The following is a 26,072-nucleotide window of genomic DNA, read 5'->3' on the forward strand; positions in this document are numbered from 1 at the left end:
TGCCTGCGACGTTGGGTGGTTGGCAACGTTTTTCTAAGACAAGCTCTCTCTCCTCATCAAGCTTCTGTCTTGGAGATTCATGTGAAGCATTTCAGTTTATTCAACCTTTAATCAGATGCCTGACCTATTCTGAGCAGTGCTCAGCTTATGACCTCTTCCCAATAAACAAGTTTTAAACAAGCTGCCACATCAGATTTTTTTCTCAGAAAACGAATGTGAGACAGCAAGGGTTGCTCATCATGCCAGACAGTGCTCTTTGCCAGGTCTCTCTTCTTCCCCACAAGAATTAATTGACGGTTTTGTCTCCCTGAAGAGAAATTATACTGTTTCTTTAACATTGAGAGATCTGCTGTTCCACAGGGAATGAGGTGTATTTAAATAGGCAAAATGTGCTTAGTGACTTGTCCTGAAATGAACACTGTCAAAGGCACTTTCTTCTGCTTACTTTTCAGACTTACATGTGGTGAACACTATGGAGGTCAGGACCACTGATGCTTTGCACATCAACTATTTAAGAACCCATCATTTACCATGAGAGACAAGGAGGGGGTTTGGAGAACTCCCTGTCACGCTGCTAGGGCTATAGGCCCTGATTCTCAGAGTAATGTAGTGTGCAAGTCATGTTGGGGATCTCAATAGCTTGGAGCTGGATCTTGATATGATTTTGGGTTTGGAGTTTTTTTCCTCTTATTTCTTTTTCAGATCTTAATAAGCAGTGGAACTGGAAAGGGAAAGTGAAGAAGATAGTGATTTTTTCAGTAACTGCAGTCATCTTGACCAAAATTGCTATTGTCTTAATACCATCTTTGGAACACTTGCTGGCAGCTTCCACAACACATGATGAAGCTCAAATGGGTAAGAATTCCACACACCATGAGGGTGAGTATTGCAATGGCAGGTAGCACAGACAGGATGCTGTGCCTCATGTCGCCTTTCAGGCTCCAGGCTCCATTTGTGACTAAGCACTCCTTTCACTTGCTCATTGCCTTTTTCCCTGTCAAACAAAGGGGAAGAATCTTGAGGCTTTGCAGTGCCATTCCCTGCAGGCATGGTATGCTAGAATAGCTTGGGGCAAAGTCTTATAAACGTTGGTGATTAGGATACAAGTTCATCAGTGTTTGAACACAGGCACTTCCCTGGAATATTCTCTACTGTATGCTGGTCTACTCCTTCGTACCAGCACCACCTTGGCTTGGGAAGAGCAGAAACACTGGAAACGAACAGAGATAAATACAGGAAATTCTGTTACAGCTGGTTGCTGGCATCATGATGCAACTGAGCAGTTACTGCAGGGTAAACAGAACCGATATTGACAAGACTTTGTCTCTGCACTAAACAGTACAATCATGGGAACACCACTGCTGATCATGGTGATTTGTCAAACATGGTTTCTTATGGCTCTGTTCTCCAATGTTTCTGTAAGAGGTGTTTAAATTAGCTTAAAGGAGAGGCACCATCACAAATGCTGTCAAGCAAGTTAATGTGATTTGTCATGGCCTTGATGACACGTGGACCTTGCCCATTGATGAGGCTTAGTGCCAGTAAACGGGACTCGCAGTAACAGTTCCTACTTTCTTTTCTTGTCTCTTTAGACTGTAAAACATTCCAAGATGGTTTGGTAGTAGCTGAACATGGCCCTTTCCTCTGCTTCCTTACGTGATGCTGAAGAAGTCCCAACAATGGAAAAGTGATTTAGTGAAAAGTTAGTCCATTTGGTCCTGCTTCGTGACACTTCAAGTCATGTTAGAGGAGTGCATCCTCTAACTTCTGGTAAGTAGCTCATAGGACAGGCTAAAAATGTGCAAGGGGGAGGTAGAAGCTTTTCCTCTTGGGAAAGGACATTGGTGAGGGGATTGACCTTAGGCAAATTATTCCTGCTCCAGCATGACTTGCCTTCTCTGTTATGAGTTGTCTGTGCGGAAAGGAGCCTGCAGTGTTCCTGTAGTGCTCAGCATGCCCGCGGCTCTCCAGATACTCCAGAATCACCACAAAATTTTAAGCACAACTTGATTTTCTTAAAATTAATCACGATTGTTCCTGGTTTACCTTGAACACTCTAGACTGTGTTTGGCTGTTGGTCAGATTAGAAAAGTATTGTTTTCAGACTTCATAGGGTTTTAGAAGCTTTTGCCTGTGTTTTCCTTAACTGGACTTCAGGCAAGAGTTTAAAAGGGGAAAATGCCTGGAACCCTCTGGTAGTTTTTGCTCTTTCCCACTTGATGGCCAATTGTGTTGAGTTCAAGAAGCATTTTGTGTCTTGACATCTAGAGGTCCTTGGTGAGAAGCAGGTCTCTCTACCTGCCAAAGCACATGTGCAGAAGGGAGACACAAAACGTGCTGCTTAGGGCAGGGCCCTTTCAGGCAATACCCTGCTGGGTTATAAATCATTTTTTCTATCACTCGAGTTTCATAATCTTTCATTCCCAATCGAAATAGAATCATAGAATCAACCAGGTTGGAAAAGACGTTTAAGATCATCAAGTCCAACCGTTACCCCAGCACTGCCAAGACCACCACTAAACCATGTCACTGAGGGCCTCATCTGTAGAGGAGGTTTTTCAACACTTCCAGGGATGGTGACTCCACCATTCCCTGGGCAGCCTGTTCCAATGTCTGACCACCCTCTCAGTGAAGAAATTGTTCCTCATAGCCAGCTTAAACCTCCCCTAGTGCAGCTTGAGGCCATTACCTCTTGTCTTATCACTCATTACCTGGGAGAAGAGACCGACACCACCTCACTACAACCTCCTGTCAGGTAGTTGTAGAGAGCAGTAAAGTCACCCTGAGCCTTCTCTTCTCCAGAATAAACCCCTCCCAGTTCCCTCAGCCGTTCCTCATCAGACTTCTGCTCCAGGCCCTTCACCAGCTTCATGGCCCTTCTCTGGACCTGCTCCAGCACCTAAATACCTTTCTTGTAGCGAGGGGCCCAGAAGGGAACACAGGGCTTGAGGTGTGGCCTCACCAGTGCCCAGTACAGGGGGAACAAGTGATGATACACCCATTAGAAGAGTAGGAGCTGTAATGAGCAGCATCCCTTGAAACTGTGTCTAAGACAGGAGAGCAATATATAACAATGTTTTCTCTTTGCTCAGCTTCCATACTTACTTTTGTTTCCTTAAAATGGCTTGGCACCAGTTCATACTTCATATTTATTATTGTCTTATTTACATTAATTTTGAATGCTTGGTAGAAATTTGATCTCTTTCTAGTTTATATGTTCACTACCCAATAAAGCAATTAAACCATAGCTGCTATGCAGGAGAGAGTGAGTATGAGTCAAATCCTCTTCCCAAGGATTGTTTTTTTATAGATTGCTGTTATGTCCTATTTGCCTGGCAAGAATTTAATTACACTGAATAAAAAGACAAATATTTACTATTTCACTTGGGGATGGAAAACTCTAGGAATCCTTAAGGTTTCCCAGAAACAGTTCTGGAATTGCTGGTAGGGAAAGCAATAGCTGTTCTTATTATCCCCCTGCTATTCTCAGCATGTACAGAACCAGATCTGTGGTCATCTTGCATGACCTGAGGCTGCTCACAGTCTGACTTCAGGACAAGTGCTGTTGGTGTTTGTGCAGAGGTTCAGTTAAGTTGCTCTAGAACTGCATTTTCATGGTTTTTAATCAAGGAAGATGGCAGTTTTGGCAAAACAATGATTTCTGTCATCCTTCTCGGCAGATTGACACTCTTTGGTACCCTGTAGCCATCAGATGGCATTCCTTTCAGTGGACTATCTTCCTCATAGACTCCAGCCAGCTTTGGTTGTCTTAGGGGATATGTTTTGTCTGCACTTGCTCTTACCTGCCCTTACCCTTGTCAGCAAAGTGCACAGTCTCTGTTGAAAATGCACTTAATGTTCCCTGTACAGTGCAAGCTGAAGAGAAAAAGGGCTGAACAGTTCATGAGTTTCTTGCTTCAGTATGCACCAGGCCAAGCAAGGGAGAAACTGGTGTGAGAAAGCAATGGGCTGGGACTACTGAAAGGTGTGTTCATAACAAAAGGGTACCAAGAAGCCAGCTTACTGCAGGCTCCAGGCTGCGGCAGAATGTGCTCTGGTTTTTGTAATCACACAGGGAACAGGACTGGGGCTCTGAGTAAGTGCCATTTGTAAACAAATTAATACATTCAGGCTGAACAGAAAGAAAAAGCTATCATTTTCCATGGGAGAAGACCCCTCCAAAACCAAGAAAAAAGCAACTCTTGAGAAATGCTGAGGGGTCTGCAAAAAGGCAGGCACTTTAGGAAACAGATCTTGCTGATTTTCATGGGGGTTACAGTAACAAATTCTTTAGGTGCTTTTGAAAAGTTTTCTGTAAAGAATCTCTTGTCTAATTCCATACAACAAGTGTCTGGCTTCACAAAGACCTCCTCTGTGAGTTGTCTCTTGACAGGATTCATTTTAAGTCAGGAGAATCACAGGACTTGAAGATTTTCCAGATTTTCCAAAACCTGCTTTGAGTACCTATTTAATTGTACTGTTAAAGAACTCGTTGTTCAAGTTAAATATTAATTCATGTAAAATTGACATCTTGAATACTTTTCCTCACATTTTTGGAAAGGATTAGGCAGTGGGCATTTGAGTGTCTTGATGGCACAGATGAAACTACATCGTACAGACTTAGTACTTGAGTCTTGATCCTAATTCTACTGATTTTAATAAATAGAATTCATCATTTTGCTTCTGTTATTTCAGAAAAATCCTGGATAATTCTAAAGGTGAAAACCCCCACAAGCCCCTACTGAAATTTAACTTAACCCAAACCTCTTCCTTTAGAAAATACTATAAAGAATGAAGAGTATGCAGAAATTAAGCACCAACAAAAGAGCACCCCAAAACCTAACATACTAGTTTAGAGTAAAAATGTTCCTTTTATGTTTAAAGGGTACTCTTAAGTGTTTTGAATTAAATTATCTATGATCTGTTAAATTCTGACTTCCAGTTCTACAGGTTATTTTTTCACTTACTATTTTTTTACTTTTTTTTTTTTTCACTAAGTTATTTTTTCACTGAAGTTTTTGCCATGTCCTTGAACAGGCCAGAGTATTGTAATTCCCATATAACCAGCCTGTTGCCTTCCCCAGTGTCCCACTGTTGTGGCTGTGACAATGTATAGTGATCAGCTGTAAAAGCAATCAAAAGGCCTCACAAGCAGGAAGGGAAAAACAAATCATCTATTTGAACATCTTTTTATTTTAGGTTTCTTCATTGCATTTCCTACTGGGCACAAGGGAAACAATTTGCATTTCCTGCTGAAGTAGTCCCGAGCCTGCCCTGAACTGCTTGGGTTTACTCTTCTTAGGAGGGGGATGAGCAGTCCCCCGCCTGCTGGAGCCTAGCTCACCCAAGGTGGATGCGGGTAGTTTAAACGCTCCTGAGGGACGAAGCTGTACCTGTAGGCCCTAAGGTGCGGAAGAGTATGGGGGCACCGAGTAGAGGTAAGGTGGCCCTGAGGTATCATGGAGGTGCAGTGTGGCGGTGAGGTGTTGTGGGCTAAGGCCTTTGGTGGGTGAGGAGTGGCATCCCATGAGCGAGGGCTGCAGGACAAACCAGTAAATTCAAAGCAAATGTGGCTGTTGTGTACATTGTCCACAACATGTGTGTTAGAAATGGCTTGAAGCTTTTGCTTGTGCCATTTTAGAATAAAAGCATTTTAATGTTTGTTTCAATGAAATTCCTGAAGACCTGTTTTCCCCTGAAGTCTATTTGTCCAATGCCACGTTTTTGTTTTTTTTTTGCTTTTAAAGATGGACAGCATTCATCAAAGTGCTGTTTTTCTCTGAAATGTATTCAGCAGATCCAAACCTTTAGGGTAAATGTTGGACTTGATCTTAAAGGTCTTTTTCAACCTAGCTGATTCTATGATTCCTGTAATCAAGATGAAAGCCATATAATTTCATTTTGTGAGTCTGCAAGACCAGGGTAAGTCTAAAGACAGCTACCATGGTGTGGTTGTAAATGTGCTTTTATACTTCCTGCAAAATTTGGTGTTTCTTTGTTCAGAGGAAAGAGAAAGATCTCCCGGTGCTTTTACTCGTAGAATTCCATTTTTTTAAGATCTTGTCACTGCTTAGCATCCTTGATGGGGAGAGCACATCCTGCCTGAGCAGATTTCAGGAATCAGAATCATAGAATGGTTTGGGTTGGAAAAGACCTTAAAATCATCCAGTTCCGTGGGTCCCTTCCATGGGCAGGGACGCTTCACACTAGACCATGTTGCCCAAGATTCTGTCTAGCCTGGCCTTGAACACTGCCAGGCATGGAGCATTTACCACTTCTTTGGGCAACCTGTGCCAGTGCCTCACCACCCTCACAGTAAAGAACTTCTTCCTTATAGCTAACCTGAACTTCCCCTGTTTCAGTTTTAACCCAGTACCCCTTGTCCTATCACTACAGTCCCTAATGAAGAGTCCCTCCCCAGCATCCTTGCAGGCCCCCTTCAGGTACTGGAAGGCTGCTATGAGGTCTCCACGCAGCCTTCTCTTCTCCAGGCTGAACAGCCTCGATTTTCTCAGCCTGTCTTCATACAGGAGGTGCTCCAGGCCCTTTATCATTATGAAGGGCTTGCAGTACTATTCCTGTACTGGCAGGGAAGCAGAGTCATGGGGAAAGAGATGGCAGCACATTTTTGTACTGAGATTTGAAGAAAGGAAATAATTGCGAGTATATCAGTTACGTGTCAGTCATGCTGTCTGTTTCTGTTTTGAGACATTCAATTCTAGTGACTGGTGGTAAAGAAGATGAAAGTGTTAGGGAGGCTTGAAGGAAAAAAAAAAAAATAATGGGGGGAAGCAAGGGGAGAAAAAAAAGCCCTGTCCAAAACAATTTCTGGCAGGCAGTCGGGTTCTTGGTGCAGACAGATTGGCTGATGTTGATTGTTGACAGCTTCTGCAGCTTGCTAATTACAACTGTAAAAAATTCAGGTGAATGACAGTATCTTGAAATTTTAATTTTGCTTTTTTTAATTTTGCAGCTGCAACTGTTAGTTGGCTATAGCCATAATTGATGGACACTGCCAGTTGCTTAGACAGATGGAAATTACTACTTGTGTTACCATTAGAGCTCACTATCACAGTCACATTTTCATTAGTCTCCTGCACTGAATTGATGTGTACAAGATAGTGTATTCAGAAGGAGCAAACACAACTCCTACCTGCAAACCAGCCAGTGGTACCACATTCTGTGTGTACTCACTGTCTGTCTGTCCAAGGTTGTGCACCTCTAGATGGTGGGCAAAGATGGTGAGTCTGGATTAAGAAGGAGTCATTGCTCTGGGTTCCTGTGTGTGCAGTGGGTTGAGGCACCTGAGAGCTGGCTTTGTGGTGGGTTCCAGCCACTAGGCTGGCTTTGGGAAGGGACAGCAGGGGGGACAAGGAGGTACCTGTGCTCAGTGGTTCCCCTCCACAAACTGTATTCAAATAGGGGTAGTTTTTTAGTACTGTTTTCTTAAATATGATGGATGTGGGAAGCCTTAAAATGTGTAGTAGTAGCTGGGATTTTCCCACTGTTGCCAAAATGCCCTCTGCCATGAAAGGGGAAAGGCTGGAACAAGGCAGAATTGTCATGTCTGTTTGCACTGAAGGCATGTGTACTTGGGGAAGATATTTACACATGTCTTCCAGCACCAAATGCACCAAGTATACTACCTCCCAGTAAGGCTGGGAGGGATGAATTGTGACTCCAGGAGGCTTCCCTGCAATCGCAGCACTAGAGGTGGCTTTCACATACAAGCAGGTTCTGCAAAGTGTTCTTCAGTAAGGGTGTTAGTTTCTCAGTTTTTCCCCTGGTCATGTCTTGCCACAAAATTTAAAGGCCCTATATGTTTTTTTGATCTTGTAAGCAGAGATTCTCTTGGGTCCTAAAGCCTCCATCAGGAAGCAGCAATAGAATTTTTGGCATTTTTATTTTTCCTTTCTTTTTCTGTATGTGCACTAAATATTTGAAATGAGCAAGTACTTCTTTTTCTATGCTTAAATTAATTGAGACTAGGACTGTCAGCTTCTGTCCTGAAAAGTGATTTCTGGACATGAGTATGCAGCTGCAGATGTTACCAAAGCTTAGAAGAGAGAAATGAGAAAAATACTTGCTTTCCAAGATACTGGAGCTGTCTTTTGAACATAGAGCAGGTCAGCTGTTTGCTAGGATGGTGCATGCAAGAACAGGCCCTCTGTTTTTCCTGAGCTTCTGGAAAAGTTTAGATGTTGTTTAACACTACCATAATAATGTGAGAATCTTTTAAGGCTTGTGTCACAGTTGATGGAAGCTTGTGGCTTAACTTCTTTATTGTCAGAAATGCAGGTAGTATCATCTCTGAGTTGTAGCACATCATGTGAACTTGGAACAAATAGTGGTTGCAAGGGAAATGCCTAGAGGTAGGGTAAGTAAAAGCAGTTAAGAATCTCAAGTAGTATGTAGAGAAAGCAGCAGTGGGGTGAGGTTTTCCTGGGTAGAAGTGTGATCTTCTAGGTGGAAGAGAGCTCCTCACCTGCAGTGAGGGAGAGCTGCAGAAATATTAGTCAAAGAAGTCACTGAGACACTGGCTACTTTTTGGCACAGAAAGTAAATTCATAAATTCTGAGCCCTCTGAAGCTTGCTTTTAACATTTTGCAGAACAGTTTGCTTCAAGCTAGTGAGGAAAATCCATCTTCCCTTGGTGTTGAGTGAGAGCAGTGAAGTGGGACTCCCTTCTTCCCTGGAGGCATTCGTGAGCTGTATTTAGAGGTAAGCTGACAGAACTGATCACAGCTAAACCGGAGGTGCAAACATATCTACTTGCTGTTGTGTTGACCTCTTTGGAGGGGAGGCCATGTGCACACAGTCCTCTCTTCCCATCTCTCCTTCTCCTAACCCTGCTCCATGACCAGACTTATGCCTCATCTTAAGACCCACCAGGTCTCACTGGTAGTTCTGACCTGAGAGCTAAAGTGCAGGCAACAGCATGGGAGCTCTGTGCTGGCCTGGTTAGCAGAGCTGTGTTGGAGGTGTAGTTGTGCACTTGCATGTTGCACAGGAGATGTTCATATGCAAAGGTAAGGTTGTGTTGCCCACTGGTATGCCAATTACTGGATATTAATGGCTGGATAGCATGCACATGCCTAAACTGGGAAGCAGAAGGTTAATAGACAAACAGCACCAGAAGATCCCATTTATCAGTTTCTGTTTATCTCTCCTTGGGAGGTGGCAGGTTTACAGTAAATACCTTCTGTCCTCCTAATTTCCAAATGATGGGGATAATTATGGAGAATGGTGAAGTCATTAACTGGGACAGCTTCTGTGCATCACTCTGTCAACCGCATCTCTCCAAGACCTGCAATGAGAAGTGATGGGCCCCAGCTGTTCACCAGATTCTCTTCCCTTCCCCCTCCTTGTTCTCAACCCGAATTACAGGCTTAGCAATTAAAAAGAGGGGAAAAAAGAACCCCCCAAACCCAAAAAACCAAAAACCAGTCCCTTCTTCTTCCACCTCAGTGATAGGCCAGCCTGCCCTGCACTTTGCATGTGTGTGTGTTTGGGGGGGGGATGTACCAGTCTGGTCCCCGTCAAGTGCAATGGTATCACTGGACCTAGCAGTGTCAGTCAGGCAAGGCTTCTGGGTGAGGGGAATGGGTAACTGAAATGAGCACAACATGGAAGCAGGTTGTGCTTCTGGGATAGAAGCACTGCAGAGAGTACAGTGGCCAGGCTTTACTTCTACATGCCACTACTTTCAGGTACAAGTTCTGCAAGGCAAAAAGGTGTCCCTGAAACACAAGTCGAGGTGCAAATGAAAATTCACTTAAGTAGATTGTTGATTTCAAAAGCTTATTTTTCCCTATGACGTTTCTTTGTAGCTGACTTGAGAATTAGGGGGTTTTCTATTGCTATTTGTTTTGCGTTTGGACAGTGGCTGTGACTTGATGTCTGTTTCCAGAGAGAGGTTTAGCATTTGTAACAGCTATGCATTCATCCAGCGAATACCTGTGATTTATTGCTGGCTCTGTTGAAAGCACTGCATTTCTGTCTGTGAGAGGTGGGAAAAATCCACCCTACCCCAGGGGCAATGGAGGTTTTCATTACAATGGGAGGGGAAAAACATTATGTATGCTTTGTCATATGCTCACAGTATCCTCATGAATCCTGAGCCTGTGTACAAGTGTCTTCAAAGCTGCTTTTGAGTAATAGCTCTGCAGTGAGCTGTCTTTTTTTCTTGCTACAATTCATGAATTAAAGGAGTAGCTTTACCTGTAGAAAAGCTACTGGCACTTGCTGTGGCCTTGAGTATTGTATAATATGGTGGAGCCATGCAGACCTGCAGGTTATGCCTTTTGCTCTTGATTGTCAGCTCAGCCTCCCGCCTTGGCGTGTTTTGAAAAGAGAGGCCTGCCTGAAATACGTATTTCCTCTGCATCCACCATGTGTCGGGCTCATAAAAGAACTCTTGAGCTGTGGGAGCTTTATATCAGAAGGGTTCATTAACTTTCAAATGTTTCAATTGAGAAATTTCAGAGCTCTCAGCAATAGACCAAGGTGGCTAGCTCAGCCAACAGTGTCTCCTGGCAGTCAGGTACAGATATGATTGCTAGTCAGAGCACTGTAAGAAACCTAATAGTGTCCCAGGAAGTGTCATACTTGAGCTGGAGAGGCTTAAACCAGATAGCCCAGAGAGACTGTAAATAATTTTTATTAGGTTTTAAGAGGTAGGAACATAGAGAAGCCTTTAACTTGTAGAATACCAGGAATTCAGTCTACAAGGTTGCAGAGACACATATTTATGTGGTTCATTGTGTTCATTTAGCTGTCCTGGGAAATGTGACAGGAGGAGGGAAAACACAGTTGTGGTGAGAGAAAGGACTCTGGTACTGGCCTAATTCTGAGCAGGTGATTAACTATGTTGTTAAGTGCTTTGGGCCAGGATACCTCATGATGCTACAGAGGGACGTTAGTTTCTGGCTAATGTCTCTGGAAATGTGGTATCTGAGCAGAGAGGTAGATTAACACTGAAATGCAGTGGAACTTTTGGAAATGTGATATTAGACAAGGTGGAGAGTAAATGTTCCCTAAACATTTCCTTCTTTATTTTCAAATTCTAGGTGATGCTCTTTGCCATATGGACCCACAGAGATGTTTACATTGCTCCGAACTGGTCTGGTAGCTGTGTGTCAGGGAGTCTTCTTCCAAGGGCTTAGACTCGGGTTAACCATCTCTGGTATCTCTGGGCTAATAACTTTATTGTGTATCTTCAGTCATAAACGTTTAGGCCAGGAAAAGTGGAGTTTGATTTCATGTGTAATAAAGTAGGTTACTCTCATCAGCTTTACGCTGACTGTGCTCAAGGATTGACATTTGACCAGTCTGTTCTGCAGTTTGGTTTAGATGTATGAGAAGGTGCCAGTTCACTGGGATTCCAGAACAAACTGGAGGGGGGTGTGGGGGGTGTGTGTGGATCGAGTGTGTTTTATGATGATTTTGCAGTGTTATTCCTCTTGTTGGGCTGCTTTTCAGTTAGCTGGCCTTGCCTAGGTTCTTGTGCAGACAAGCTAGCTAGAACTTCAGAAGCAAACCAAAGTTTTGGATTTCAGCCCTCCTGTGTTGCCTTTGTTTCCATAAGAGCACCTAGCTGGAAATCAGAATATGCCTCATTGTTAATGTCTCAGCTTGCTGCGATGTGTGGCTGTTGGGTGTCCTGTGGTACTGACACAGGAGCATCAGCTAATCCTGTGGCTAGCCTCTTGGTTTTGACACCTTGAGCATGACACAAATCAGGCTAAACAGAATATGCAGTATTAAACATCTGTTGACTCTAAATAGGCAAAACGGTATTAGTCACTCTAAGCAATTGTATGATAATTTCAGGAAAACATGAGGTGGCTGTTCTCTCAGTGGAAGAAATAGCTGACGGATCTTTTTACATACATAAACTAGTGGCAGGAAAGACATAAGAGCCTAGTATAGAGGGAAGTTCTACTTCCCTGAGAAATGTTTGATGGAATCATAGAGTGGTTTGAGTTGGAAAGGTAAGTTGGTAAGATCATCTACTTCCAAGTGTCCTGCCAGGGGTAGGGACGCCTCACCCTAGACCATGTCATCCAAACCTGGCCTTGAACACTACTAGGGATGGAGCATTTACTACATTTTCTACTTCTTTGGGCAACCTTGGCGAAGAAAATAAAGGCAAGGCTAACTGTCTACTGCTGGGCATTTGTTTGGGTAGGAAAATAGCTACAGTTCCAAATCATGGGGAAGATGAATGTTGTTACAGATAATGCTGGTCAAGTGAAAGAAATGTCACTGGAGCATTGTAATGTCTATCCAAAATAATTTTTTCAATTATGTGTAACATACAGCGGTGGATGACTTAAAAAATTATCCTAGCTGACAGCACAAAGGCAGCAAAATCTTATATTCAAGTCCATTTTTATAGGTGCAGAGTGTGCACATTAACCCTCTGACTATAGATGGTTTGGAGAAGACAGAAGTGGCTGTTCACGGTGAGTATTTAGCACTTGTTTTGACTTGTCTAACTACTTGTGTTCCAGCACTGGCTATTGAACACAGTCACAGCTTTCAGAGTGGGGTGAAGCAGTGCATGTCTGCAGAACATTATGGATGAATCTAATGCCTTACATTGATTTAAGTGAACTCTGGCTTCCAGGAGCTTTGTCAAAAAGGAATTTATTTCCTTGAATAATTTTCCTTAAATAATTAAATTTTTAATATCTCTGCTAGGTGAGGAATTTGAGTTTGGGTTCAGTAGGATGTGTGTGCTGTAAGTGGTAATGCTTACTGGATGTGCTATGCTCAAGTATGGGAGAATTCATCCTGCTCCAGTGTCTCACCACACTCATAGTGAATAATTTTTTCCTAATATCTAATATAAATCTTCCCTCTGTCAGGTTAAAGCCATTCCCACTTCTCCTGTCACTACAATCTTTGGTAAAAAGTCCCTCTTCTGATTTCTTATAGCTCCCTTTTAGGTACTGGAATCTGCTATGATGTCTCCCCAAGGAAAATAGCTGACTGTGACTTGGCTGTGTTTTATCAGATCCACACAAGTTGGTGACAGACTTGGGAGCAGAGCCTTCCTGTGTCCTAAGGTCGCATTTTGTTTGAACTGTGTTAAAGTTCTTAGTGAGTTACAGAATCTGTCAGAATTCTGTAGATTATTTGAACCCATGGACTGCTACAAAGGATTCAGTTCCTTTAGGTAAAGCTAACACTACTGAGAAATAATGCCTTTTATGCTTGAAGTCAGTAGAGTCTGTTTAAATAAGAGGTGGCAAGGTATCCAACTGACTGTTGTGGCTCAGAAAGGGTGTCAGATGCTGCATTTACCATGGCAGTAGGGTGTGTAAAGGAAATTCCAAGAGCTTCTTTGAGATTCTAAGGATCCCAGGCTTCTACCACTTGTCTCTTCCAGAAGAGTGCTGCTGTGATCAAAGAAGTTCTTTCCTGTGAGAGTGGTGAGGCACTGGCACAGGCTCCCCCAAGAAGGCCAGGTTGTACAGGGCCTTGGGAGACATGGTCTAGTGTGAGGCATCGCTGCCCATGCCAGGGGGTTGGAACTGGATGATTTTAAGGTCCTTTCCAACCCAAACCATTCACTGATTTTATGATTTGTTTTTGTCTAAAGGAACCTCCCACTTGCTGATCTCAGAAACCACACAGTGTGAACCCTTCTCCTGCTGCCCGTTACACTGACTCCTAAAAATCCTTAACATTAAGTACATGGTAATGACTTCAGCTTTCACCCAGAGTTGTATTTTATTTGCAGTTGCTTCCGTTGCTTTATTTTCATTACTCTGTGTACATCTTTTTCCTTCCTTTCTTTGCTGCTGTTAACAAAGGAAACGTGTGCAGTTCTATCCTGCTACCATTTTATTTCAGATAAACCATCTGTGATATAGACCTCAAAGCCAGAAGCTCTGGCCACAGTGTTCTGTAGACTGTACATACAGCATTTTTGGGGTAACTGCTGTAAAAAATGGGCAGCACTGTGGTGCAGAGTTCTGCCTTCCCATTCCAAGGTTTCTGTCTTACATCATGTAGCAAGCTTGTAACATGTAGTTTGACAGCAGTTGCTTTGGCTGGCTACACAGGCTAAATATAAGAGCATTTCTGTCACTTTTGCTGTTCTGGCCACTGCTCTTAATCAAAGAGCTGGAAGGAAAGCTCCCATTAGAGAGGCTTTCTCTCAGTTGTTCAAAAGCTTCCACTTGGCTAATAGAGGTTTTAGAGAGCTCTTGCTTCTGGTTAGGGTTGCTCTACTTGACCTGATCTAGGCCTGAGGCAGAATGGAGAAAGGTCAGGCTTAAAATAAATTGTGTCTGAGTAAACACAATTGCTAGAGATGTGCAGGATTTCTTTCTGTAAGGCGGCTTAGTAGGGGAGTAAAGAGTTGCCTTGCTATAGCAAAAAACTGCTGGTATACATGTGACTGAGGAGATTGTTGCCAACTTGTATGTGAAAGAGGGAATCTATGGAATGAATTAGTGTTTTCCTGTCTGTTGCTTGCATGTCCATCAGTCAGAGCCCAGGCTTTGTGCTATTGGGTGTGGAAGAAATGGGAGTTCAAGGCAAGCTGTGTGGCAGAGCCTGTATGGAGTCTGAATGGAGGAAGCAGATAGTTAAAATGCCAGGTAGCTGATCCTGTTGCTTAGGCACCAAGGCTTGCTGCAGGCTGAGCAGTCTTTACAACTGGAAACAGTGTGTCTGTGGTCCTCATTTTGTGTAGAAAAGGAAAGGTACCAGCCTCTGAGTGCCAAGAATAATGTAAGAAGCTGCCTAGAGAAGGGATGAGATGAATGCAGGTCACCTACTGAATAGGGTGAAGATGGAATCCAGATCCAAATGGAGATGGAGCAAAGGAGAATGGGGGGGAGTCAGTGGGGTGTTGATCAGATGTTTGCTGAATTCCCATATAGCATTCCCAGCTGGGCAGGCTTTCTCAGACCTATCACAGTAGGTCTGCCCTGTCAGGAGTCAGCACAGAGATGAAGGGACGGATCAAGAAAGGAGACAGAGTATAAGCGATGTACATGATCTCCCCCAAGGGACATGTTAAATTTAAGTTTCTTTGTTAATAGTTTCATAGCATATTAGTGGCTGACCTTGCAGTGAGGATATATAAGTACTTTCCACCTCTCCTTTTTCCTTGCTTTTTGCTTTTTATCTTCTTGCAGAGCAATAAAGATGCTTGGCTCCAGAGAGCTCCTATAGGAATTAAAGAGAGATGGAGGAAGTTATGAGGACAGGAAAGGGAAGGAGGTTTGTCAGAAATAATTTTAGGATTAATCAGAGCAGGATGGGAGGAAGGGGTACTCCTGAACAGGGTATGCTTGTTTCAGAAGATGATGTACAGCATCAGAGTGCTTGGAATCCATAGTGCTCGGAGCTCGATGCTGTAAGAATTGGCCCCTGCTCGGGGATGCTACTGTTGCACAGAAAGAAATGAAGAACTAATCACTCTTCGTATGTACATAGTCAAGGAGGGCTGCAGGCTCCATCTGTTTAGGGAGGGGCTCTCCCCACTGGGTAGCAGGAATGGGACTGAAACTTGGCTTTCTCTATGCTCTAAATGGAGCTATAAATGCAGCAATGAAGGGAATAGCTCTCTTGGGGTTTCTCTTGATCATGTTGTGTCTGCTTTGGTTTAGACTTGTGTCTACTACCAGTGTTTCCATGTGGGATGTTCCCAGTTGAGGGATCTGAGGCTCTGCAAAAGAGAGTAACAGAAGGGTTATAGAAAAATAATGATTTATGACCTGTAGGCTACCACCAAAGGGAAAACTTATTTTCAGCTATTCCACGGCACAGGCTGAATCTTCACCAGGTTAAGTGCAATTTGGTGTCCTTTCTGAACACAGGCCAAGGACAAGAGTCCCAGTGGTGCCTTTAGTCACACCATGTGCCTTAAGCACTGTGCTGATGGCAGATGCCTGGGTGAGGACCTCAGGATTACTGTGAGAAGATGCAGGTGGGAACCATCCAGGGTAGCTGCCTTACCAATGTTTGGCCAGCATCTTCCAATGCCACAGTGGCTTCCAAGTGTAGAACTGTACCTAAGGATGACGGTTTCTCTGTCGTATGTCTGCTGTCCATCTTTTTTGTGTTGAGGGGACAGGGACCTTTGTTTGAATGGCAGAGGATCTTTAGACAAGCTGTCTGCATTGATATACACAGACGACTTTATGTGCTGGAGATGGAAGGTGTGGCTGAGCAGGGAGGGGCAGCTATCGAGGTCTCCAGGGAGCAAAACACAGGTTTGCTGATAGGTTTGATTGAGTGAGTGATGGCTTGTCACACGAGAGATGTCTGTATGAGTGCTTGGAAGAGAAACCCACTGGGAGTTGTTAAACTCAAAAAAGCCATCCTGAGCTCAAGAAGTCCCAGAGCTACAAGTTCTTAAAGACTGGGAGCGTGTTCTGAGTAAGTGTCCCCATGTGCCTGCTTTATTCCTGTACCTTTGCAAGGTGTCTGTCTCTGGCCTCTGTGACAGCATGCTAGGCTAGTTGGCTCTTTGGTGTGAGCCTCAGCAGATGTTCTTCTGGAAAAAACTACTGTGGAGATGATTTAAGACTGAAAGAGCCCTGAATGCTTACAAAATGCATCCATAGCTTCTTAAAGACTTAGCTAAATTTTGCTGGTTGTTGAAAGAAATCAGAGAAAGCTGTGGTCTTGATCCGGGGGGAGGTCATAGAAAGGGGGGCAGATGAGTTCATCACAAAATGGATGTATCATAAGGTTTCTTCTGAATTGGTGAAATGCTAATGCGTTGTTAAATGACAGCCTGTGGCTTTGTGGTACTGACTGCAGGGTGCTAAGGTCAGGAATTTAGGTGGCAAAATAAGCTCTGTGCTCAGCTGAGGAAGGAGAGTTGCCTCAGGTGTAAGACAAGAATGTTGCTGTTGTGCTGTCAATCCCTATGTTATTTCTTACTGTCCTGGGTTCAGCTGTAACAGTTATTTTTTTCCTTCTTAGTAGCTGGTGCGGTGCTGTGTTTTCAACTTTAGTCTGAGAGCAATGTTGATAAGACAGCCATGTTTTCAGTTGTTGCCAAGTAATGCTTACGATTAAGGGTTTTCAGTCTCATGCTCTGGTATTTAAGGCAAGGGTTAAGATCAATCACCTAATGCTAAAACTTACCTTTTGACATTTAAGTGAGTGTATGCTGCTGTAAATAACTATGTATACTCAAAGAAACTGTCTATTAAATTATGGAAAGCCTAAAAAGGAAACAAAACAGGGTTGTGCAGAGGTAACAGAGTGTGGAAAATAACTAATAAAGTAGCAAAAAAAACCGGATTGTCTAAATGTCATCTGTGTTGAGATACATTTTCCTTTGGTTATTTTTTTAATTGCTGTTGTAGTCTACTGGACTGTGGTAAGTAAAGTGTGTCAGGGAGGAGATAAACTCATAGTCCAAGATGGAAAAGAGAGTTTTTACTTCAAGATATTCTTAATACAGAACAGTATTTCAGAAGCTCTAGCTTGTAGATACTCTAGAGGCTCCTAGAGACCCAGTTGTGAGATTCAGGATAAGAATGAAGATCCTGATCCATGTCAAGATCTGCAGTTATTTTTCTGTAGGACAGAATTCAGTCCTCCTATATCTAAAGTTACTTAGGTGGGGGAGGGAAAGGTAGGGATCAAAACCATGAGCTGTACGTGAATATGCCCCATCCTGCTTGCACGTCGGTTTCTGTTCAGCTCACAGGGTTGACACAGGTTGCTTTGGCTTGAGAGGTTTTACCTGGCCTGGGCTCTTTGAAGTAAAGCAACCAGACTGGAGCAGAGTCTGCTGCTGGTCATGAGTTTCCAAGTCACTGCTTTTGCCTTTATTGCTCTACACAGCTAATTTTGCAGTCACCCCATTACACATCTTCATAAATGAAGCTACTGCTGAGGTCAGAGGGCAGAAGCTCATGTGCGAATGAACATTCCACACATCCTTGTTACGTTACACATCCTCAGACCTTTGAGATCAGCTCTAACAAGCATAATGCAAACAGTGCTTTAGTTTGTCACATGCCACTGGGAAATTAAATGTCTTCCAAGCACGTGTCACTTAAAATTTGCAGTGACATTTACCGCATTTGACAAAACGTAAGAAAAAGAGGCTCCAATTAACCAGAACATCAAACACCGTAGATGGTGCAGTTTATTTTGGAGGCATGATATTCAGAAAGGTCAGTCTCAGGCAGCTAACCTTGGCCCTGTGTACCATTTGCTGTGGCTAATGAGCACTTAGCTCAGTTACATGATGAGTAAATCCTTGTTGTGCTGTTAACGTATGAATGTGAAGAAACTGGCTTTGCCCTGTAGGGGTGCTGTGTGAAAACTCTGTAATGTGCTGAGCCAGGTGGCTTTTATAGACAGTGTTGAACGGAGGGGTCAGAGTTCAGCACTGTAAAAACCTGTGTAAGTTCAACTGGGAGTACTGTTTTTTAAATACAAGCTATGAAGAGTTACATGGGCCCTAATAATAACTGGAACATAAGTGCTTGTCCTCCCCAGTGCAGCAATGTAAGAGGTAGTGCTGTAAAAGATAGATGAGGAATTATCTAGCTGGTAGGTGATGCTTAAAATAGCTTACTACTTTTTATATATGCTTAATAAAGTAAAAATAAAGTGTTTATTGCAATAGTGTAATACTGCATAAGGCTCCTTTAGCAGCTATATGCAGGATACATGTGTGATTTAAAAGTCAAAACTGCACTGAGGTTTGGGTGTGGTAGATGGAATTTGACTTTTGCAAATGCGAGCAACAAAAAAAATGGGATGAAGGCAAAGGTAAGAGCCAGGAGGATCTTCACAAAAGAAGTTTGGGTGTTTTTACACATCCTTTAAAACATACCTTTTTTTCCATGTCCTAACAAACCCATGTTTTTACCTTGTACTATAAAGGTTTTTAGATCTGCTCTAGCCCAGTTCTGTTCTTCTGGTTTAAGTAATAGATGATAGGGCAGTGATGCTGCAAATGACAGCTCTTTGAGCTGTTAACTCTTAATACTATTTGGGTATCTGAATGCTTCTGTTCTTGGCATTTTCTTGGGAGTGCTCATTTGACAGACAATTCAATGTGCTGCTAGGATAATTCTAAACTTCTTTAAGAATTAGAGATAAACCCATATTTTGCTTTTAATACTGTATTTGTTTTCGTCTGAACTTGGCTCCCTGTAGTCAAGTACTTGTGATTTACTGTGCTGCAGGCTAGGCAGGATTCTACCCAGTCTGCTTTCCACTGGGCTGTGCTTGATTCCATGGACTGGTGAGGGAGAAGGAGCAGTGACAGTAAGAGAGAAAGCTTGTGCTGATTTAAGTTTGGTGGGAGTTTTATCACTGGCCAGAGCAAGAGTAAGATAGTTGTCTTCAGTCTATGGGAGGAAAAAAGATCAAGAACTTGGAATGGTGGAGCCTAATATTGTCAGCCTTTTAGCTAAAACAGGCTTCCTGGGTCACAGTGTAAAAGAAATAATTTCTTGAAATAAACAGAGGTCTCTTCATACTGAAGTCACAGCAACAAAATGACCTCACACTGCAACTTTACTCCCCCTTCCTTGTACTTGTTTCTTCAATTTCCTACAGTATGTTATTCTTGTTTGAAATCATGGGGAGGAGGGAGAGAGGGGAAACCAACCTGTGTAAAAATTAGCTTTGAGTTATTCCATCTGTGGACTCTTAATTTTGTCGTGAAAACAGAGAAGCCTGGCAGGAAGCTAGCTTTTGACTGGCTTCATGTATCCTCTTGTCTGGAGCTGGGTAAGAAAGCGTGGCATTTAGAATGAAAGCAAAAGCTTCATTTCTGGAACTCTGAGTGTTTGCCCAATTCTTTGACCATCTGTTTTTGTTGACAACCACCTCTTTGTGTTGTGCCAAAGTTATTTTGGCTTTTAGAATCTGTATATGCATGTGTGTATGTGTGTACATGGTGGTGTGGTTGTGTGTGGCTGCATGTAGATCATTAGGGCACTACTTACTGGGTGAGATTGCGGGAAGTTGAATGCACAAAAGCAGTTATTTTTGTGAGGATTGCATCACCATGAGGAATACAATGACTAATGCTGGCTTCTCTAAGAGGCACTCAGGTCCTATCCACATTGTTGTCCTGTTTAAATGCTGCCAGCTTCCAGTAGCATTCCATAAGTGGCTTTGGTTGGTTGCCACTGTTTTGAATATGCAACTATGTGCCTCAAAACTCAGTGCTGGATTTAATAGCAGTAACGGAATGCCCAGCATCTGACTGAATAGCAGGTGGTTCTCTGTGCTGCATGGTGCTAGAGTGGGGCCCTGTTTGGTGGTAGTGTCATGGAGGTGTTCAGTCACATTAGGCTCTCCTTGGCTTCATTCATCTTCCATTCTTGATATCGGTTAGAAGGGTAAGTACTCATTCCTGTATCCTTCATCTGCTAATTACATCCACTATTGGTATATATTGGAGATGCACCAGAACAGATGATGTTCAGAACTCCATCACAGAATTGCAGAAGCATTTTGACATTCAGCTTCAAAAATTAGTGTGAGACAGTTGTGCTTCTTGAGCATGTTTGATTTTTGGATCTGCATTTTCTCTACATTGTAATACAAATTCTCTTGTTTTCTTTTGAAAGCCATATCTAGAAACTGAGAATTCATTTTCGACTGCTTTCCACACTTAGCTTTTCCAGCAGTGAGTTGTGAACTCTTGCTTGGCATGAGAGTAGGGCAGAGTAACATATATAGCCTGTGACAGCAGCAAAATGAGGCTAACAGATATCCTACCGAGGATGCAGTGTGACAGCTTCATCCATCCAGCTGAATTTGCATTGTGAGTATGAAATAGCTGTGTGTCATGGGCCACTGCCATTGCACACAATCATTTATTTAATAACTCAGTGCACAGACATTAAAGGGGAGCCATGCAACAGCACATCATTTTGTTGAAGACAAATAAGGAATTAAGATATGGCAACATTTAGGAAAATCTGATTTGTACTATTCCATCAGCATAACTTTAATGTTCAGCCAGGCAATGCCTCAGGTGTAAAATGGACAGAGTTTTTATGAACAGTGGCCAAGGCATGGGGTGCAGTGTCCCAGGCTGCTGCCCAGTGGTGGTTTTCTTTATGCTGAATATGAAGGTGGCCATTTAAAAAGATCAGCTTATTGCATTGCAATGTAATGTATTAGAGTTAGTTCTGCAACTTGCATTAGGTATTTTCTGGCACGTGAACCAGGTAGGGTAAGCCTCCTTAAAATCTTGACTATTACTTTTTTTTTCTCTAGAGAAAGACAGGCTTGTTCAGCCTGAAGAAGAGAAGGCCCTGGGGACACGTTAGACCAGCCTTACAGTATCTTAAGGGGGAAACCAGGAAAACCAAGGAGGGACTTTTGACATGGGCATGTAGGGAATGAACAAGAGGGAATGGCATTAAACTGAATGAGGATAAATTTAGCTTAGACATTAGGAAGAAACTCTTTACTATGAGGGTAGTGACTGTTTCCAGCACTGGCACAGATTGCCCAGAGAAGCTGTGTTTGCCCCATCCATAGCAGCATTCAAGGCAAGGCTGGACAGAGCTTGGAGCAACCTGGTCTAGTGGAAAGTGTTCCTGTCCATGGCAGCAGGTTTGGAACTGGGTGACCTTTAAAGGTCTCTTCCAACCCAATCCATTCTATGATTCTCTGATAATTCACACAGAATTGATTGCATTTGATGAAATGCCAAGTGCTGCAATTCCATCACAAGGAGAGCTAATTTTAAGTCATGGGGAGTGCCTTGAAATCAAGGTTCTTAAATTCATCCAGAGAGGAAAAATGGAGAAATTAAAATGCCTGAAACAGGGGTCGTTCTGAAAATGTGTTAGTAAGTGTGAAAGAAAATGCTCTGTCACTTTAGATGTGTTCCCAGGAATTGCCTTCAACCCATGTGTTTTCTTGTGTAAATAAGGCGTCAAAGGTCGATGAGGTTTGTTAGCTTGTACAAACACCTCTAGTGAGTGGTAGTGCAGCTGTGAATGGACAGTGACAATATCTCAAAACCAAAATTGGAGTTTGGGATGGCCAGGCCTGAATTTAGGTATGGGCAGTATGTCACACTGAGAAAAGGGAACAGTGGCGGTTTTGGTGATGCATAAACAGAAGGTTTTATTGTTGTGAAAAATGTAAGGGAAGTTAATAGAGTCCAGATGTGAAACTCTGAAATCTTTTGCTTGCACTTTAAAATATAGTGGGTTTTCACTGCATTGGGAATAAAGGATTCTTCATTTTTCTCATCAGTGGGAGTCTAATTTTAACAGTGTAAAAAAGATTCCATGTTGTCTGCTGTAATAGTAAGTCATCAGACTAACTAGAAAGGAACGCTAAAGGTTGTCGCTCCCCCTTAGCATCAGCAGTGCTAAAGCTTTCCTCACAGCCAGGCCAGCTCTAAACCTTCCATTCTTATTTGCAGCACTCAGCTGTGTGCATGAAATGTCTCCTGGGTTGCCTTTCTTAATAGCAGTTTCGAATAGAAGGGCCTCACAAGTGAGGTGTTCAAAAAATTGCTGTTCTCGAAGGCCTATAGAAAGGCATACTGGAAAAACAGAAAAATACCAAGGGCAGAAGCTGCACAGAAAAGCAGCTCAAGAAAAGAGACTGTTTTGTTGTGTTTATCTTCATTGACATAACACAGAAAATACAGGTTGCTGTTGTTATTTCTACTATTACTACCATAGCTGCGTGTACAGGCTGGCTGCAGTGGTTACTACTTCCTTGCCCTCTCTCAAATTAGGGCAGCCTAGTTGCAGGCTCAGTAGCTAAGCGGCTGTCTTAGTCTTGGTTGGAATTGGATTGGCCACTGGTGCCCTATTTATACCTGAAATACACAGGAAAGATCAAGAGCATGTTCTGCAGCTTCTGAAACCAATACTGTGTAGTTATTCAAACTGTCTGTTGGTATAAATGGATGCCACCTCATGGATTTCAGTGGCATATCAACCACTAAATCAAGGAGAGGAGGTGTCTTGGAAGGCATATAACAGAAAGAAAATGTTCATATTCAGTTGTGTGTAGTTCTGTGTTGCTGTTATCTTGTGATATTTAAGGCAGATTTTGACTTGAGGCCAATGTGTGTTTGGCAAGATGGCTAAATAGCTCAAAAAAAAAAAAAAAAGAATTCTCTCTAGAAGCACAAGAAAGTTACAAGATACTCTACTGGCAGGAAACAAGTCTCTAATTCAGCTTAAAACAAAGCAATGTGGAAACTCCGAAGAGTTTTGCTCCTTAGCATAATAGTTTATTTATCCTGCACAACTTGTCTGCAATTACACATTCTTTCAGGAGTTGATTTCTAAAGCAGAGCAGCACAGAGGAAAAGGGTGAGAGCTCTGTCTGCCAGTTAGGTGGAAGGGCAGTCAGTGTCCCTATGCATTCTTTTGGTAGAAGCATTTTACCTGTGTTTTTTACTTTGAGCTTGCTGTCAGTGGATTTAGGTCCTCCGCTCATTACTGTAAATGAATCCAGAGGCATTTTTTCTATGCAGTTTCAGATGTGGCTTTAGCTGATACTGCAGATCGCGTCTCAGTGTTAAGATTTTGTGCTGTTTGGGTCATCTGAGGGGAGGTACTTTATTGCACACCTCATCACAGAGACCTGTGTTTTATCCCTGTGAGCATCGAACCACACATAGGTAACATTTTAACTCCTTTAGATGCAAAAGATGGGGAAGAAGCTGATCTCAACTGCCAACTCAAAGGAAACAAAAGATAATGTGAGTCATACTGAATGTCATTATTATAATAAGGTTCTCCTCTGTAGTGCCTAGTGGCTATAACTTCCCTCTCACAAGGTATATGTGTCACAGGGGCATGTGCTACGTTGGCCTTCCTGTCTTGGTCTGTTGCTAGTAGCAATGCCATTACACTGCGGTTTGCTTCAGTGCTGTAGGGGTAGCTTGGTGTATATGAACAAAGGTGGAGAAACAATGGGAAGCCCCACTAGGAATTATTTTGGAAGCAGATTTATAATTGCACAAAGAAAACAAAGCTGTGTTTTGCTCACAAGACTCAGGATTTGCAGTTTTAAAAGCCTTTTTAGTTTCTTCACAGCTGTAATTCCTGAGATTTATCAGTCTATTTGGAGCATTTTTGTCCTGAAGGAAGTGTCAGAGATGGCTGCTAATTCTGGCTAGAAAGCTTGATTTAGCGGAAATCCTGCTTTGCATTTGCTGGACGCTTTGTGGTCTATCAGAGAGGTCCCTTGTTGATAGAGGAAGTCTTCAGGACTTGAAAACCAAAGCTCCATTACTTCCAGAGGGATAGAATTATACCAATGTGTGAGGACCTTGATAATTTAGACGAGAGTTTTACATTATTTGTCTACACCACACTGTTTTTTGTCATCAGCTGTCTGATCTTCTTAATGACCTTTTTTGTAAGTTTTAGGCTAGATTTGAACTAGATTGAATAGACAAGTTATGACAGACCTTAACTACAGCTCAGTTCTGGAACTTGTGGAGCACTTGAGTAACGTGGTGTCCTTAAACGTGTGAGAATGTAGGCACAAAGGGTTGTATGAAGAATAAGAGCATCAAAATACAAAAATTTTACTATCTCCTTTGACTACATAAGTGAAATCAATGGAGAAATCTGCATGCTGTGTCAGCTAGAATGACTACTAACATAAGAGAAAGCACATGAGCAAATGAATTTAGGGGAAGCCACATAAATCCTGTCTCTTAAACTTGTTCATGAAACATCCTGGGTTTCTGTGTTGGTCAACAGCCTGATCTCTGGGATAGTCTGCTTTGGTGGTGTTCCGCTGCTGCTTCAACAGAAGTGTGACCGAAGGAGGTGATCCTGCCCATCTACTCTGCTTTTGTGAGACCCTGCTTGGAGCACTGTGTGCAGTTCTGGTGTCCTCAAGATAAGAAAGACATGGAGCTGTTGGAGCAAGTCCAGAGGAGGGCCACAAGGATGATCAGGGGCTGGAGCACCTCCCGAATGAAGACAGGCTGAGAAATTTGGGGCTGTTCAGCCTGGAGAAGAGAAGGCTGCATGGAGACCTCATAGCAGCCTTCCAGTATCTGAAGGGGGCCTGCAAGGTTGCTGGAGAGGGACTCTGCATTAGGGACTGTAGTGATAGGACAAGGGGTGATGGGTTTAAACAGAAACAGGGGAAGTTCAGGTTAGCTATAAGGAAGAAGTTCTTTACTGTGAGGGTGGTGAGGCACTGGCACAGGTTGCCCAAAGAAGTGGTAAATGCTTCATCTCTGTCAGTGTTCCAGGCCAGGCTGGACAGAGCCTTGGGTGACATGGCCTAGTGTGAGGCCACCCTGCCTATGGCGGGGAATTGGAACTACATGATGTTAAGGTCCTTTCCAACCCAAACCATTCTGCAATTCTATGATTCTGAGTGGATACATAAACACTCTTTTATTTCCTCTTTCTCATGTTTTCTGGTATGGTGAGTAAGTATAGGAACATTATACACTGATGTTATGTGCTCATGCTCCACATCACTGGGATCCATCTGTAAATATAGAGCTGTTGCCACACATCAGGTCTGTATGCTGTGTATTTTGCAAACAGCTACACCTACTCACCAACAGGATGAGGCATCAGGGCTTTGATTCTCAGACTGTGTGCGTACTTGGAGCCTGCAAGTGCGAAACTGCAGTCATTCCAAGGCTGACTCGACTGATTTGGCTGAGCGTTACTGCTAGCAAGTACTTTCCAGGCGTGGGGGAAAGGGTTTTCTGGTTCTGAATGGGGAAGGCTTGATGAAGTTGCAAAGCAAGCTACAGCAAAAGCTGCAGGGCCCTTGCTGTGCTTGTGTGGTTGCATGCCTGTAGATGAGGGCAGGTGTAAACTGTTTGGAAAAGCTCTGGCTCTCTGTATCTGCTGTGTCCTATCGGGATATTGATATAGATTCATTCTGGTTCTCCCCCATGTGATGTGTCATAAGGATAAGTGTGTGTTCCCCATCCTCCCTCCCTCTTCCTTTTCCCTTCCCCACCCCCCCACAAGCTGGAGGGCCAGAAGGTGGGGTGGTACCTCAGGATAATGGTAGCAGAAGGCGAAGGAGGCAGACAGCTGGCAAGTTCTGCCCCAATATGCTTATCTGAAAGAGGCAAGGAA

The 26,072-nt window shown here is 43.0% G+C and overlaps 2 long non-coding RNA genes across 3 annotated transcripts; one reads left to right on the plus strand and one right to left on the minus strand.

Annotated features, from left to right (window-relative positions):
- Positions 1-1,728: 1,728 nt before the first annotated feature.
- LOC136017325 (uncharacterized) lies at positions 1,729-24,795 on the plus strand. Of its 2 annotated transcripts, none has more exons than XR_010613901.1 (3): positions 1,729-1,770; positions 8,611-8,721; positions 24,717-24,795. It is a non-coding gene; the product is annotated as an uncharacterized LOC136017325 (long non-coding RNA). The 2 variants fall into 2 exon arrangements; XR_010613902.1 differs by lacking the exon at positions 24,717-24,795 and adding an exon at positions 11,070-11,142.
- Positions 15,516-16,126, minus strand: LOC136007251 (uncharacterized). The gene is made up of 2 exons (XR_010609555.1): positions 15,982-16,126; positions 15,516-15,691 (listed from the first exon to the last, which is right to left on the minus strand). It is a non-coding gene; the product is annotated as an uncharacterized LOC136007251 (long non-coding RNA).
- Positions 24,796-26,072: the final 1,277 nt, after the last annotated feature.

This window comes from Lathamus discolor, chromosome 1 (genome assembly GCF_037157495.1).
Source record: "Lathamus discolor isolate bLatDis1 chromosome 1, bLatDis1.hap1, whole genome shotgun sequence".
Lineage (NCBI taxonomy): Eukaryota > Metazoa > Chordata > Aves > Psittaciformes > Psittacidae > Lathamus > Lathamus discolor.